Below are 16,813 nucleotides of genomic sequence, written 5' to 3' on the forward strand. Positions count from 1 at the left end.
CACATTGCTGCTGACATGCTGGCCTACCTTGTTAGCAGGGGACAGCAGCTGGGCCCACAGATTCTTATCCTTGTGGGTTCCTGTTCATCCTTGTGTGTTCCTGTTTGTCCTTGTGGGCTCCTATTTGTCCTTCTGGGCTCCTGTTTGTCCTTGCTCTCTCCCTCTTCATGTTCAGTTTTGCTTTTCTGACTGCTCGCCCTGCTACCTAGAGTGACTTCAGGCTCATCACTATATGCAGAGACAACAGTTCTTTACACAGTTTCTCACCAGCTTCCACAATTGCCTAAGATCTAATCCTTATCATTAATTCCAAATTCCTTATCACATATTCAATGCAAGTCAACAAGGTGGGTGTTGAAGGTGGCTCCGATCCACATAGTGACTCAGGGACACAGGCCAATCAATGGGCAGCCTGACATCTCAACACGTGGGCTTTATGATTGCTGAGAAGAAAAAGAGACTGGATAACTTTGAAATGCTTTGGCTAAAAAATGATAAATGTTACTTCCTCAAGCCCTTCAGCTACATGACTCCGTTTAACTATAAAGGGGACATGGAAATATGGAGAAACACATTCAATGAGCAGTATATGTCTCTGCCGCAGTCCACACTTCTGTTCACCAAATACCCCTATGTACAATCTTCCCGTAGTGGACATTATTGGTGCCCCACCTTGATGCCTTTCATCAAGAAGGTGCACATATCCCCAGCTTCTCCCTCTTCTGGAAAGTTGCCCTTGGCCAAAGGGAAGCCTGTTTGAATGGAAGGTGGTGGCCCTATGGACCTCAGCCAATGACTGAATGACACAGAGTTCCAAAGGCCAATCTCCCTTGCTTCAGGGTGGGGCTAATTCTAGTGCTCCACAACTATTCCATAGTATCAGACCGAATTTATTCTATACCTCATACCACATTTTTGCTTAGATTTTTCTCCTGCTCTATTTTCCTTCCCTAAATTTCTTTATCTTGAGAACATGCCCGCAAGAAATCACTTGAACAAGAATCTTAGACTCTACTTCTAGGAAATCTGTTCTAAAATATTCCCAAACATAGAACACCCTCCACCCTTCTCCAAGGGAGACCACCAAAGTCCCATCTAATCAATGAATCTAGCTCACAACCCTGCATCTCTGGGTGATGCATGGTAATCACATCAGGACCAGTTTTCTTGGTCTAGAGGACTAACAAAAAAGACAAATTATCTGGCCCGCCCTCCAACAAACACCTAAGGTATAATGGCAGGAATAAACACTCCTATTTGGAAAGTGGAAGAAGGGAGACACACAGATGTTACCAGAATGTAACGATTTTAAAACCCTGCTCTGTAGATCATTGCAGATGCCAAGAGTGAAGGACATTCTGAATCAGGTGCTGATTTTCTCTCTGGGAGAAACTCCACTGTCCACTTTTCTTTATGATCCCTGTATCTACCATCTGGAGCTGCTTCATTTTTTCTATTATGCTCCTTGCCATGTCTGAAATCATTATTGAAGAACATATATGCCCTCCTTGAGTCTATATAGCTTTGTCAGCTACCCTTAGAAGATTGGGGATTAAAATTAAAATTAGAAGATTGGTTTTCAATCTGGAATAGTCAAAGCCTTGTTTTGTTTTTGCTTGTGGGTTCTCTAGCAGAACAAGACTCTTAAAAACTTATTAGACTTGTCAATGCATGAATAGATAAAGAAATGAAATATTATTCGGCCATAAAAAGGAATGAAGTAGAGACACATGCTACAATGTGGATGAACCTTAAAGCACGATGAGGTCTGACAAGTTCACGAACTCATCCTAGAAAAAGTGCTACATACCTCATTGCTGAATATCACTACGGTCACCTGTGAAGTACTCCACTTGGGAAGTTATGTATCGACAACAGCACCTAGTCCACCCTTCAAAGCAATTTTGGAACTCTTTTTCTGGAATGGCCATTAGAGCTGTCGTCCTATTACCCTTGATGTCCTGAATGTCATCAAAACGTCTTCCTTTCAATATTTCCTTTATCTTAGGGTAAAGAGAGAAGTCACTGGGGGCCAGATCAGGTGAGTAGGGAGCGTGTTCCAACACAGTTCTTTGTTTACTGACTAAAAACTCTCTCACAGACAGTGCCGAGTGAGCTGGTGCATTGTCGTGATGCAAGAGCCATGAATTGTTGGCGAAAAGTTCAGGTCGTCTAACTTTTTCATGCAGCCTTTTCAGCATTTCCAAATAGTAAACTTGGTTAACTGTTTGTCCAGTTGATACAAATTCATAATGAATAATCCCTCTGATATCAAAAAATGTTCGCAACATCATTGCAACAAGTTCGCGAACTTAATTGTCTGACTTCTATGGTAAGTGGCAGAAGTCAGATACAAAAGATCAAAGATTATATAATTCCATTTATATGAAATATCCAGAATAGGCAAATCCATAGACATGAAGTAGATTAGTGGTTTCTATAAACTGGGAGGAGGATAGAAGGGGAAAGGACTGCTAATTGGAGTGATGAAAAGTTTCTGCAATTAGATAGTTGGGGTGATGGTTGCACAGCTTTATGAATATACTAAACACCACTGAATTATACATTAAAAATAAACTTAATAAAAATGTACTAGATTTCTTAATATGTGATTGTAGTCAATTCCATTCAATTCCAGTCAATTCCACACACACAGTTCTTTTTGGGACATAGTTAACAGATCCGGCACATTTTTTGCTATTTTCTAAATCCCGTATCTTTCTCCTGATTTAATGGCGAGGGAATCTAAAAGAGGTCAGAGAAGACTATAATCTTAATCAGGTATTTTCCCTGAGTAATTTTATTCAAGAGAGTAATTTTATTGAGGTCCACATCCTTAATCTCATCTTTACCCAATACCACTTTTGAAAAAGTGGATTTATTGAGATATAATTGAAATAAATAAACTATGTATTTTAAAATATGCAATTTGACAAGTGTACTATACATACATACATATATATATATACATATACATATATATTGGGGGTGCCAAAAAAGGTATACACATGACTCGTGTTCATCTTTTGTAATCAGTATATATTGAGTATTACCTTTCTTTTTAACTTTTATTTATTGAAGTGTGTTTTTCCAGGACCCATAAGCTCCATGTCAAGTAGTTGTTTCAATCTAGTTGTGGAGGGCGCAGCTCACAGTGGCCCATGTGGAGATCGAGCCAGCAACCTTGTTAAGAGCACTGCGCTCTAACCAAATGAGCCAACTGGCCACCCGAGTATTACAATTACATCTTAAAATGTGTATACATTTTTTGGCTCTCTCTCTCTCTTACATATATATATATATATATATATATACACACACACACATACACGTATACATATACATACATATACATATACATGTATATGTATATATTTACACATATATATACACACATATATACACACATATATATATCAACATTCTCGACATATCTATCACTCCAAAATGTTTACCCCTTTGTAACCTCTCTTTTCCACCCCTCTCCATCCCCTCTCCCGGGCAATCACTGATATGTTTTCTGTCACTATAGTTTAGCTTGCATTTTCTAGAATTTATATAAATGAAATAATACATTATGTACTTTTTTATCTGCCTGAAGTCACTCAGCATAATTATTCACAGTGGGATGGCTGGGTCACATGGTAGGTGTATGGTTAACTTTTTAAGAAATTTCCGAACTATTTTCCAAAGTAATTGGTTATACCATTTTACATTCCCATCAGCAGTATAGAAGCAATCCATTTTCTCCACATCTTAGCCAACACTTGATATATATGGTCAGTCTTTTAAATTTTAGCCATCCTAAGCGGTTGTAGTGATCTCATTATGGTTTTAATTTGAATTTTCCTAATGATGTTGAGCATCTTTTCTGTGTTTATTTACCATCCATATATCTACTTTGGTGAATTGTCTTTTCCAAATTTGGGTTTTTTTTTCTCTTATTATTGAGTTTTGAGTGTTCTTTATATATGCTGGACATGTGATTTGCTAATATTTTCTCTCCATCTGTGACTTGTCTTTTAATTTTCCTAACTGTCTTTAAAAGAGCAAATGTTTTTAATTCTGATGAAGTCCATTTAACATTATTTTTTTTCTTTTATGGATTGTGCTTTTGGTGTCCTATCTAAGAATCTTTCCCTACCCCAAGGCCACAAAGATTTTCTCCTATGTTTTCTTCTAGATATTTTATAGTTTTATTAACAATCAGGACTATGAATCTTTTTCTTCATTAAAGATAATTTTTTTTTAATTAAAAAAAATTTTGTCTTGGGGAACAGTGTGTTTCTCCAGGGCCCATCAGCTCCAAGTCGTTGTCCTTCAATCTAGTTGTGGAGGGCGCAGCTCAGCTCCAAGTCTAGTTGCCAGGGATGCGGGAATTGAACCAGCAACCTTGTTGGTAAGAGCTCGTGCTCTAACCAACTGAGCCATCTGGCTGCCCACTATGAATATTTTTTGAATTAGTGAATTCAAAATTTATTTTTATTCATCATCAAATGAAATGAATTTTAAATTAATGTCTTTAGTGTGAGGTTTGGATTCAAGTTCCTTTTTATTGGCATATGAATGTTTAATTGTTACAGCAGCATTTGTTGAAATGACTGTCTTATCTCCACTGCATTTCTTTTGCACATTTGTCAGAAATCAACTGACCTAATACGTGTGGGCCCATTTATGGACTTTCTATTCTGCTTCATTTATCTGTCTACTTTTATGCAAATACAATATTGTCTTCATAAATGTAGCTTTTTAATAAATCTTGAAGTCAAGGAATGTTATTCCTCCAAATTTGTTCTTTTTTAAAGTTGTTTTTGCTCTTCTGGGTTCTTGGTATTTCCGTATTCATTTTAGAATCAGTCTGTTAATTTCTATTTTAAAAGCCTACTGAGGTTTCCATTTCGATTGAGTTTAATGTATAGATCACTTTGGGGAGAATTGATATTTTAATAGTATTGAGTCTGATCCATTAATTTTAATTTCTCTCAACAATATTTTATTGTTTTTGGTATTCAGATCTTAACGAGTTTTTGGGGTGGCCGGTTAGCTCAGTTGGTTAGAGCGTGGTGCTGGTGGCACCAACGTTGCCGGTTTGATCCACACATGGGCCATTGTGAGCTGTGCCCTCCTTAAAAAATTTTAAAACGAAAGAAAGAAAGAAAGGAGGGAGGAGGAGGGAGGGAGGGAGAGAGGGAGGGAGGGAGAGAGAGAGAGAGAGAGAGAGAGAGAGAGAGAGAGAGAGAGAGAGAGGGAAAGAGGGAAAGAGGGAAAGAGGGAAAGAGGGAAAGAGGGAAAGAGGGAAAGAGGGAAAGAAGGAAAGAAGGAAAGAAGGAAAGAAGGAAAGAAGGAAGGAAAGTTAGTTTTTGGGCCAGGTCGGTAGCTCAGGCGGTTAGACCTCCATGCTCCTAACTCCAAAGGCTGCCGGTTCAATTCCCACATGGGCCAGTGGGCTCTCAACCACAAGGTTGCCAGTTCAACTCCTCGAGTCCCGCAAGGGATGGTGGGCAGCTCCCCCTGCAACTAAAGATTGAACATAGCACCTTGAGCTGAGCTGCTGCTGAGCTCCTGGATGACTCATTGCATTGGAGTGCATCCTCTCAACCACAAGGTTGCCGGTTCGACTCCCACAAGGAATGGTGGGCTGTGCCCCCTGCAACTAACTGCGGCAACTGGACCTGGAGCTGAGCTGCGCCCTCCGCAACTAAGACTGAAAGGACAGCAACTTGAAGCTGAACGGCACCCTCCACAACTAAGATTGAAAGGACAACAACTTGACCTGGAAAAAGTCCTGGAAGTACACACTGTTCCCCAATAAAGTCCTGTTCCCCTTCCCCAATAAAATCTTTAAAAAATAGTTTTTGTCAGATTTATCACTAAATATTTCATATGTTTAATGCAATTAAGAGTGGTACTACATTTACATTTAAATTTCCAGTTGTTTGTATAATATGTAGGATGGAGAACTCACTTACTAGTTTTAATTACTTTTTTGTAGATGCCATTGAATTTTCTATATGGACGATCATTTAATCTTCAAAAATAGGCAGTTTTACTTTTTTCTTTCCAAGCTGAATACTTTTATTTCCTTTACTTGCCTAATTGCACTGGCTAGAATTTCCAGTACAATATTGAATAGGAGTGGCAACAGTGAATGTTATGATCTTGGAAAAACATTCAGTCATTTTCCATTAAATATGACATCGACCACAGTTCTTTTGTAAATAAATACTATTTATTGAGTTGAAGAAGTTTCCTTCTAGTCTCAGTTTGCTGAAAATTTTTACTAGGCATGGCTGTCGAATTTTGTCAAATACTTTTTTTTTGAGGTTATCATATAGTTTCTTTTTTATGGTCTGTTAATGTGGTGAGCTACATTAATTGAATTTTGTATGTAAAACTCATTTTTATCCCTATGATAAACTCCATATTACGCATTTTTATATTTTATATTATATATTGTTTGATTCAATTTGCTAACATTTAAAGAATTTTTACATCTGTGCTCATGGGGGAAATTGATCTGTAGTTTTCTTTTTCTTTTCTTTTCTTTTTTTTTTTGTAATATCTTTGTCTGCATTTGCTATCAGAGTAATAATGTTGGCCTCCCAGAATGAGTTGGGACATATTCCTCCCTCTTCAATTTTCTCTCTAAGAGTTTGTGAGAATTGGTATTATTTCTTCCTTAAATATTTGGTAGAATTCAGCAATGAGGTCAAGCGGGCCTGGAATTTTTTTTGTGGGAAGATTTTTAACTATACATGTTGGCTCTTGAATCCTAAAGCCTACGAGTGACGCATCATACTTCTCATAGCCAGAACCAGCCACATGGTTCTACTTAATTGCAAGAATTCTAGGAAATGTAGGGGTGCACATAGATATTTGGTGGTCAATAAATGTTTGTATCATAGGGTCTTTCAGAAAATTTCTAGAAAATTATGTCTACATGAGTAGTTACTCGAAGTTGACTTTAAAGTCCTGAGATGTAGCCCCAGATTACTAGGCAGATTTGTCCCCTCTAACACTCTGCAAAAGGCCCATTGCTTTCATCATACTACTCTGGAAATAAGATCACATGCTCTGTGCTGTGGCTCTGTTCTCTGTTGAGTGGAAACTCAGTTTTCTCCTCCTATGGCTTCTGCTCCACATTGGTGAAGGAGAGGATTTTATCCAAGTTAGGCTGGGGCAGGAAAAATCATTTCTAGATTGGATCCAAGATGAAAATTGTTCCTTAGCCTTATGGAAACACAAATAGCATGACTCTTCCTGTCTTACACTATAAATATTCCAGTGTCTGCAGCAGCTTCTCTTGGCTGCAGAACTGTTTAAGTAGTTCATGGCCACCAATATTTGAACTACCAAAACCCATAAAAGTTCAAATTTCATTAATATTTTCATATTAACATTCATTTCTTAAGTATATCAGATAAGTTTGATCATAAATTAAGAACTAAGTTATTGGAAATGATATTATTCAGGCACATGCCAAGAGGCTGCAACAGAGACCCACGATTCAGTGACTTATTCAAAGTATATGTTTCTCTCTCAGATCACAATTTTAAAATGTGCAGCCCAAGGCGAGTAAAGCTGCTCTGTGATCCTCAATATGGGGCTTCCATTACATGGCTCATGATGGCCTGAGTCCAGTTCTCATAATCTCCCAGCCAAGATTAAAGAGACAGGCTCAGGAGAGCCCATGAACCTTCCATTGTAGGGGGTCAAATTGGAAATAGCATATAATACTTCTGCTCACATCCAATGACCACAACTTAGTCTCCTGACCACACCAAATTGCAAGAGAGGCTGAAATATCATCCTGAGCTGGGAATCCGAGTTCCTAGCTAAAGTTCGTGAGCTCTGTTGTTAAAGAGAGAGACTGGATATTTGTGGAAAGTGAGCTGGATTTCAGGAGTGCACAATATTGGCAGGAAGGCAGAAGGAAAAAGATTTGGAAACAAGCAAAATGAGGGCAGCTTTTTGTGGGGGTGGAGTGCACAGGGAAATGGGCACTATAGGAACAGTCTAAGGCACTGCTACTGGGTTTTTAAAAATCCAAATATTTTGTCATTTTTCTGTCACTTGTTCTAGATTTGAGGTCCAAATGACAAGGGAAAGATGCCTGCCCTACACTGTGTTGGGAAAATAAGAAAGAATCAAATGGATGTTACCTCCTAAAACACCTTGGGTGTCCAGAGAGAAGGAACCATTTGAATTTCTCATACCACCAGATTTTTCACAATAGGGAGAAGTAGTTCCCCAGAAAGAAATTGGGGTATCCCTTAGAAGAGGTATCAGGCTATCACAAAACAAATATCTACCATATCAATAACTTAAACTGTTTGCCAGAATATTGGTCCCATCTAATTTATTTGGCCATTCCAAAAACAAGTTTGTGGCTACTATAAAAAAAAAAAATCATCACTCCCCATACGCTGTCAGGATCTAGGTGTTATCTTTGTACTTTCTTGTACCTATGCCTTGTTTTCCATTCTTTACAAGTTTTCCAGGCCTTATTATCTGTTGCCTGAACTATCCCTCCTTGGCTTGAGATGGAAGTAAGAAAAAAACTCTAGGGAGTCTGGGAAAACTTCCCTGAAATGTCTTTGAAGATAAGATCCGAAACTAAGGAGTTGTTATCTAGAATGAGGAGTAGGAAAAACAAACAAAAGGAAGAGTATGTGTAAAGATCCTGAGACAGAAAGTAACAGAGCACAGCCAAAAATAAGCTCATTGTGACTGCAGTACAAAGAGTGATGGGAATCGTGGTGAGAGTTGAGTCTGGCTGGGTAGACAGTGTGCAAATCAATAGAACCTTATATGCTGTGCTCAAAATCTTGTTCCTTCATCTACCTGCACCAGTAATCAAGCAAAGGGTTTTAAGCTGGTGAGTGACAGTTTGCTCTGGCTGCAGCAAGTGGTGAGTATCCTGAGGCTTCAGGAGAGACAGTAGTAGATGCAGGAGACAGCTTAGAAAGTCAGGGATAGGAATCCAGTGGATGGCAATGAAGATGGAGCAACATGGCAGAATTGAAGCAGCCTAAGGAGGAAAATGAATTGGACTTAAGGATGGGTTGGGTGGAATGGAAGGAGTCAAGGATGAACAGTGGTGCCAGTCACAGAGACAAAGAATATTAGAGTATAATTAGGTTTGCAGGTTAGAGGTCCTAAATCTATCCAATATATGTGGAGTTGGAGGTGCATTTGAACAATCAAGAGAAGTTATGTAGTAGAGTTAAGAACACAAAAGAGAGCCTAAAGATACAGATTTATGAGGTCTCAGTGTTTAGCTGGTAATTAAAACTCTGTGTGTGAATGAGGTCACCTAGGGTGAGAATATAGAGATTCTCATGGGATTCAACATTTAATGGTTTCCCGGAGACTGATGGATGGCCAAAGAGACTAAGCAGCATTCAGAGAGGTTGGGGGCATAATAGTTCGGTATCTTGGAAGGTACAGATTATTATGTTGGGGCGGACGGGTGGCTCAGTTGGTTAGAGCACGAGCTCTGGGCAACGGAGCTGCCAATTCGATTCCCACATGGGCCAGCGAGCTGCGCTCTCCACAACTAGAATGAAGTCAATGAGCTGCCGCTCAGCTCCCGGATGGCTCAGTTGGTTGGAATGAGGGCTGTCGACCACAAGTTTGCCGGGTCGACTCCCGCAGAGGATGGTAGGCTGCACCCCTTGCAACTAACAACGGCAACTGGATCTGGAGCTGAGGTGCGCCCTCTACAACTAAGATTGAAAGGACAACAACATGACTTGGAAAAGTCCTGGAAGTACACACTGTTCCCCAATAAAGTCCTGTTCCTCTTTTATAAAAAAAAAATTATTAGCGTTGCTAGAAGTGACAAGTAGTCATTAGCGTTGAGTGCTTCTGAGACGTATAAAGATGAGGACTGAAACATGTCTATTGGTGCAAATGACATGCAGGTTATGACAGCAAGAATTATTTGAGAGGAGCAATGTGGGCCAACCCAGACTGGAGTAGGGTGATGGAGTCAGAGAGATTAGATAACATTTCTGAAAGGAAAAAAAAAAAGTTGGAGGCAAACTATATAATATGACCCTCACACAATAGCATTCATTTGAGAATAAGATATTCCAAACTTTGGGTTTCATTGTACCAGATCATACACTCAAGAGACATAGGTATCACTGTGTATTCTACAGGATCATGAGGCAACTGGGGAAAGTGCCTACATCTTATCTGTCCAGACAAACAGAAATTGGACCCACTCTGGCATAGAGAGAGAAGGACCAGAGCAATACAGGAAAGCTTCAAGCAGCCGCCTGAAAAATATTACTGTAGAATCCCAAGGCTGATAGCTCAGAATCTTTATTCAGCTTGGATGTGTTCAACTCTTGTGGGCCTTTGTGCAAGTCTTGTAACTTTTCCATGCATCAACTTTTCTTTGGCTACTTACCAGGGTCAGAGAAAGGCTGATCCTTGAAAAGCACTTGGAACAAAAAAATATCCAACAGGATTTGACTAAATGAAGCACTTGATTAGTTATCACTACCAGCATGATATAACCTAGGAAGGACTATTAACTCATTGTTTCTAAACTTGGCTTGTTTTTGGACTTGGCTGGAGCCCTCAGAGCTCTGGCCAAACAGCAGGGCTTCTGCGTGTGCTCTGGCCTCCCTGAGGACCTCACAATGAGCCAGAAACTCTCAGAATCCAAGAGAGGTCTTTAGGAAAAAGAGGAGAAAGGGCATGGGCACAACCACAGGGAGAGACAGCCTATACTGTGCACACACATACAGGAGATGTGTGTTAGCTGTTCTTTTGGCAGCTAGAAGCCCTTCTTTAGCCGCCAGGACTAACTGCCTAGTCTTACGTCTTCACAGTGATGCTGACCTTTGGGTTGCTCACAAGAGAGTAAATGAAAGCTTTCCCTGTCCTCCAGCACATCCTTTTTTGACTTGAAACACATGACAAGGCTGTTACCTCCAGCAGATGCTTTCTGGATGAATCAGCATTCTAAAAGACAGAGGCCCTAGGATGTACCAATATCAACAGAATCAGCAAAATTAAGAGAGTGGGGAGACAGACAATTCCATGGACGCAGACTTCTGCGGAGTGTCAGTTACCCTATCTTCAAAGTTGGCAGCCCAAGAATCTTATTGAGGAGAAAGGGAGAAAGGGTCAGAACCACCTCTTCAGGGCCCTGGGTGGACCCCACAGGGCCTAGGACTAAGATCTTCTTTGGGAAATCGATGTCATAGTACTTTGATGGAGGCTTGTCTCTGAGGATAGTTTTTTATGCAAAAGCATGCCAGTCCCACACTGTTATCCTCCTTTTCCAATGCACAGCCTCTGGAATACAAACTGAGTGTGTCCTTATTACCACATTAAGGTATTGCTGCCTCAGAAGTGTCCTGGCCTCCTGTTTCTCTGTTCCTCTGTTAGGCTGGGAGGTTAGTGCCACAAATCACAGTTACAACCCTAGGTGAGGGCTTTGAAGTTTGGCCTTCAATCCTTATAGGAAAGAGATTGTGTCACAAGATCTAACTGATCTGCCCTCACTTTGTTCCATTTTCTGTCAGCCTCTAGTTCTGGGTCATGTTCCCTTGTATGTATTTCTGATACAGGAGAGTTAGCATGTTCCTAGGTAGACAGGGAGGCCCCGGGTGAAATAAAGAAAAGACAGCCATATCCTAAAACTCCAGGTTTTGAAATCACTCCTTCGCTCCAGGACATAATGTAACAAGGCCTTGAGATTAATCATAAAATTCCTTTTGGGCTGACAAACGGAGCAGATATGATAGATAAGAGTAGGTTATTTTGCTAATTCTTTTAGGATGGTCAAGCAGAACAAACCTGGTAAATGAATTTCATTAGAAGGCGCCAGTTCCCTTCTTAAAACAAGTTCCTTTCTTCAAACAGCTCCCCTTCCCCAAGCAGGCAAGGAAAGGTATAAAAGTAAGAGCTTTTGCCTCAGTCATGGGACACCCCCCATTCGGGACCCCCTCCCGTTCAGGAGCTGCAACCTCTTCTCCTACCTCTAATAAACTATCCTCCTTTACAACTTTTTGCCCCTCCTTGGTCCATGTTTCGTTCTTCGGCTTCACGAGACATGATCCCGGCTCACACTCAGAAACTGCCGGCAGATCCAACATCACCTACATCATTTCCACAGCTTTAATTTGGTTAAAATACACACACACACAACACACACACACACACACACACACACACACACACAAAACAAACACAGGTCCTTGGAACTTAGATGTCCTCTGTCAAGATCTAGAAGCTAATGTTTGCTGTGGCTTCCCTCACTTTTCCCTGCTTGAATTGTATATCGTTTTTCCCCTTTTAGTCCCTTTTCTCCAGTGTCCTCAAGGATCTCATTCACTGCTATGATTTTAGCTTTCACCTCCATGCAAGCATTTCAAATCTATACACTTCTTGTCATCTTTCCTTCTGAATTTCAAATTATCTTAGCATTAGGCATCTCCACATGGTTGTTTCACCTGCATTGCAATCTTAGCATGTTCAAAATTCAACTCATCTTCTCCATATACTGGCTCCTCACCTGCGTCAGTTCAAGTTCAACCAGAGAAGCAGAATCAGTAGGGGATATACGTACACCACATAAGGCAGTATGGATTTGTTACAGCGAATTGCTCTTATGCAATTGTGGAAACTTGCTAAGCAGTTTCTGTGTGGCTGTTGTCTCTGAGTCTCTGCTGGAGCTTGAAGTTCATAGGGCAGGCAATAGGGAAGGAAAGATGTAAAGTGGAGGGAGGAGATCAAGGGCAAGCTGGAACCAACAAGCATGAGCTGGAGCCCCCTGAGGAAGAACTGGAACTCATACCGTGTTTCCACGAAAATAAAACCTAGCTGGACCATCAGCTCTAACGCGTCTTTTGGAGCAAAAATTAATATAAGACCCAGTATATATTATATTATGTTGTGTTACGTTACATTATTATAATATTATATTATATTATATTATATTATATTATATTATATTATACCCAGTCTTACATTATATTAAAATAAGACCGGTCTTATATTAATTTTTGCTCCAAAAGACACATTAGAGCTGACTGTCCAGCTAGGTCTTATTTCCGGGGAAACACGGCATTAGCTCTTGCTGCCACTGAGCTTGGTGATGAGGATATGCAGCCAAAGTGGGGCTCTTTGTCACAGAGTTAAACAAACCCACCTGGCCTAGGAGTCTAAGAAACTGAAGGAGGATCTGAAGGGACGGTAGAGCACTTGCAGGCCCAGCTGCTGCTTCATACCATCGAGGTAAGTCAGCAAATCAGCACCATGTGTGAGCTACAAAATGGCCACTGCTTTCCTCCCAGCCTCCAAATCCCCCAAGAATCTCCCTGTGGCCAATCTTAACTGGAAGCAAACAAGAGAATGAATTCTGGGAAATATAGCTCAGCCTAGCCAAGCTGAAACATTACAAAGCCATTAAACTCCACCCCTAGTCAACTTGGCATCCAGACACATCTCCTTAAAGTATACTTCATCTCTGAATAAAGATAATAGCGAAGTGCTGCTTTGCCCAGCAAGATACAACTATCCCTCAGGCAAGTAAAAAAATGCTAACCCTTTCCCCAGAAGAAAATGCGGAGTTCCTTTTTTGGCCTTGGGTGACGTTCACTCTTTTTCAAGCTGATTCACACACTTCTTTAATATCTTATAACTTAAATACTGAGATATGAAGTTAAGTATTATTAATACATCTGTGTTAGATGATAAAGTGATGAAAAAAGGACGGAAAACAAAAATATCTGCTATGGGGCCGGCCCGGTGCCTCAGGCAGTTAGAGCTCCACGCTCCTAACGCCAAAGGCTGCCGGTTCAATTCCCACATGGGCCAGTGGGCTCTCAACCACGAGGTTGCCAGTTCAATTCCTCGAGTCCCGCAAGGGATGGTGGGCTGTGCCCCCTGCAACTAGCAACGACAACTGGACCTGGCGCTGAGCTGTGCCCTCCACAACTAAGACTGAAAGAACAACTTGACTTGGAAAAAAAAAAAGTCCTGGAAGTACACACTGTTCCCCAATAAAGTCCTGTTCCCCTTCCCCAATAAAATGTTTTAAAAAATATATCTGCGATGTATAAACACATTTGTATTAAAATGAGGAAGAGATACATCTACTACAGTCTTTGTCTCTGCAATGGTGACATAGTCATAGCTGATATTTATGATACCTTCTTACCATAGTCTATCATTATATATTCTTTTTGCTGTCAGCAAGCACCTCATTGTTCTTCGCTTGGTGGAGTGACACAAACTTTCATTATTTTTTTTTTATTTTTTATTTTTTTAAAGATTTTTATTGGGGAAGGGGAACAGGACTTTATTGGGGAACAGTGTGTACTTCCAGGACTTTTTTCCAAGTCAAGTTGTTGTCCTTTCAATCTTAGTTGTGGAGGGTGCAGCTCAGCTCCAGGTCCAGTTGCTGTTGCTAGTTGCAGGGGGCGCAGCCCACCATCCCTTGTGGGAGTCGAAACCGTCAACCTTGTGGTTGAGAGGACGCGCTCCAACCAACTGAGCCATCTGGGAGCTCAGCGGCAGGTCAGCTCAAGGTGCCGTGTTCAATCTTAGTTGCAGGGGGCGGAGCCCACCATCCCTTGCGGGACTCGAGGAGTTGAACACTCAACCTTGTGGTTGAGAGCCCACTAGCCATGTGGGAATCAAACCGGCAGCCTTCAGAGTTAGGAGCATGGAGGTCTAACCGTCTGAGCCACCGGGCCGGCCCACAGATTTTCATTCTTGTAGGTTCTGCAATATTAGCAGTCCCAGCTGAATTGGGTTGTTGAAGTTTTCTGTTGACTTTAATTCTAGGACATGGGAATATTAAGAGGCAGCCTTAAGGATTTCCTGCTTTCCAGCTCGTCTTCTTCTTGCCCCCATTGAGTGGTAATAGTGGCACTATTTCTCTCTGATAGTCAGAATTAATCACCCTAGCCGGACAGTAACCCCCTTCTCTGCCTGTTCATTCAGAGTTATGAGGCACCCAGAGTGTCCAGGCAGCAGTCTCAGCTTCCATGATTCCAATGATTCCATGTCAGTGGAATCATTCTTGAGTCCCTGGTGAAAGCATTCTTCCCTTTGGAATGAAGACCTCTAGACCAGTGGCACCTATGCATGGCAGGGATGGGAAGTAACATCTTTCTAATAGATTACTTGAGGTTATAGTGAACAGTGCCACTTCCATTTTCACCGCTGTACTCATAGATCTATAAATACTGGCTATGGGAGAAATAGCACCATATATTGGATGCTGACTGAAAAGCATATACAGCATCCAGGAGGACCTTACCCAGCCCTGCAAGGTGTTGCCACTTAGCTGGTGCCATAAACTGTGTCTTCAAAAGGCCACTCGACTTCTATTAACCTGCTTCAGGATGATGGGGAACATGGTAAGACCAGGAAATTCCATGATCGTGGGCCCATTGCCTTACTTCATTTGTTGTGAAGTGAGTTCCTTGATTGGAAACAATGCTGTATGGAACACCATGATGGTGGATGAGGTATTCTGTAAGGCCATGGATGGTAACTTTGGCAGAAGCATGTGGACAGAGAAGGAAAACCCATAGCCAGTGTGCCTATGCAAATAACCAACCAGGTAGACTGCTCAAAGTCCTGCCTCCTGGGAGGATTTCCCCTCATGGCTGCCCCTCAGGGCTGTCATTGGGTAGGGTTGCTGTGCTACCACTCTTCACTTTCAGGTAGTGCCTGCACGCCATGCAGAACTATCTGTAAGCCAGGTCTGAGTTTTTTCTTCCTCAGTCAACTGGTCACAGAGAACGCACCATCAGGCCAGAGATCTGGGCTGGAAGAGAGAAAGCAATGTAGCAGAAATAGGGGCCATGGGCATTTGGGCCACTTCCTCGTGCAATTTAATTGTGCCTTCAGGGCCTGCTCAAGCCTGATTACGTGTGCATCCCTTCCATTTGATGATGGAGTACAGCTATGCACACCCCACTTTATGGCTTGGTCAGTTGGGCAACACTCAGTTCATGATGGGCAGCTCAGGTTACATGGCAACGTGGTGGTCCGTCGTTGAGTGTTTGGTCTCTATTAAGGCCCAGTGGCAAGCCAAATGTTTCTGAAGAGGAGAGTAGTTATCCACAAATGATGGCAGGGATTTGCTACCAAATTCTAGGGATCAGCTTTTTCCTCACCGATAGGGGCTTGCCAAAGACTTCAAAATGCATCTCAATCTGCCACTGACACTTTGAACACCACCACATCACCTGGATCACAGGGTCCAAGTGGCACAGCAGCTTGCACAGAAGCCTAGACATATTGCAGTCTTCTCCTGTTGTGAGCCCCACTCAAAACTAGCCTTTCTTCTGTCACATCCATACAATGCCTAACCAAAGAGGAAGATAAGAGGGATTCTTTCAACCAGCCTCAGTTTTAAATATCTCTGAGCAAGCCTCTGATTGGCCTGTCTCGGACCCATGCTTACCCCTCTAATTATAGTGGCTTGGTGACAAAGTTGTACTATTGACCCAGCCTGATTCACGTAACCACTCCTATGACCAAGATTTGGAGTGGCTGTGGTTGGCAGGCCCCCTCCAAAACCACAGGAGCAGTTCCCCAAATGTGTCTCTGGGAATTCATCATCAAGACAAGTAAAGAAAATGCCCTTCTCGAGGTGCTAAGGCCCTGGTGAAGTCTTTCCCCTTGTAGAGTAGTTCTTTTTAATGGAGAAGTCTCTGAGCATATTTCAGAGTGATTACTCTTCCTTTCTTCCTGCCACAGCAGAAGGGTCTTTACTCTGGACCTTCATTATGAAAACCTGGCAGGGTTCTTGGAGGTAAAGCCCACAGCC

The sequence above is a fragment of the Rhinolophus hipposideros genome, assembly GCF_964194185.1.
Source record: "Rhinolophus hipposideros genome assembly, chromosome: X".
Taxonomy (NCBI): Eukaryota; Metazoa; Chordata; class Mammalia; order Chiroptera; family Rhinolophidae; genus Rhinolophus; species Rhinolophus hipposideros.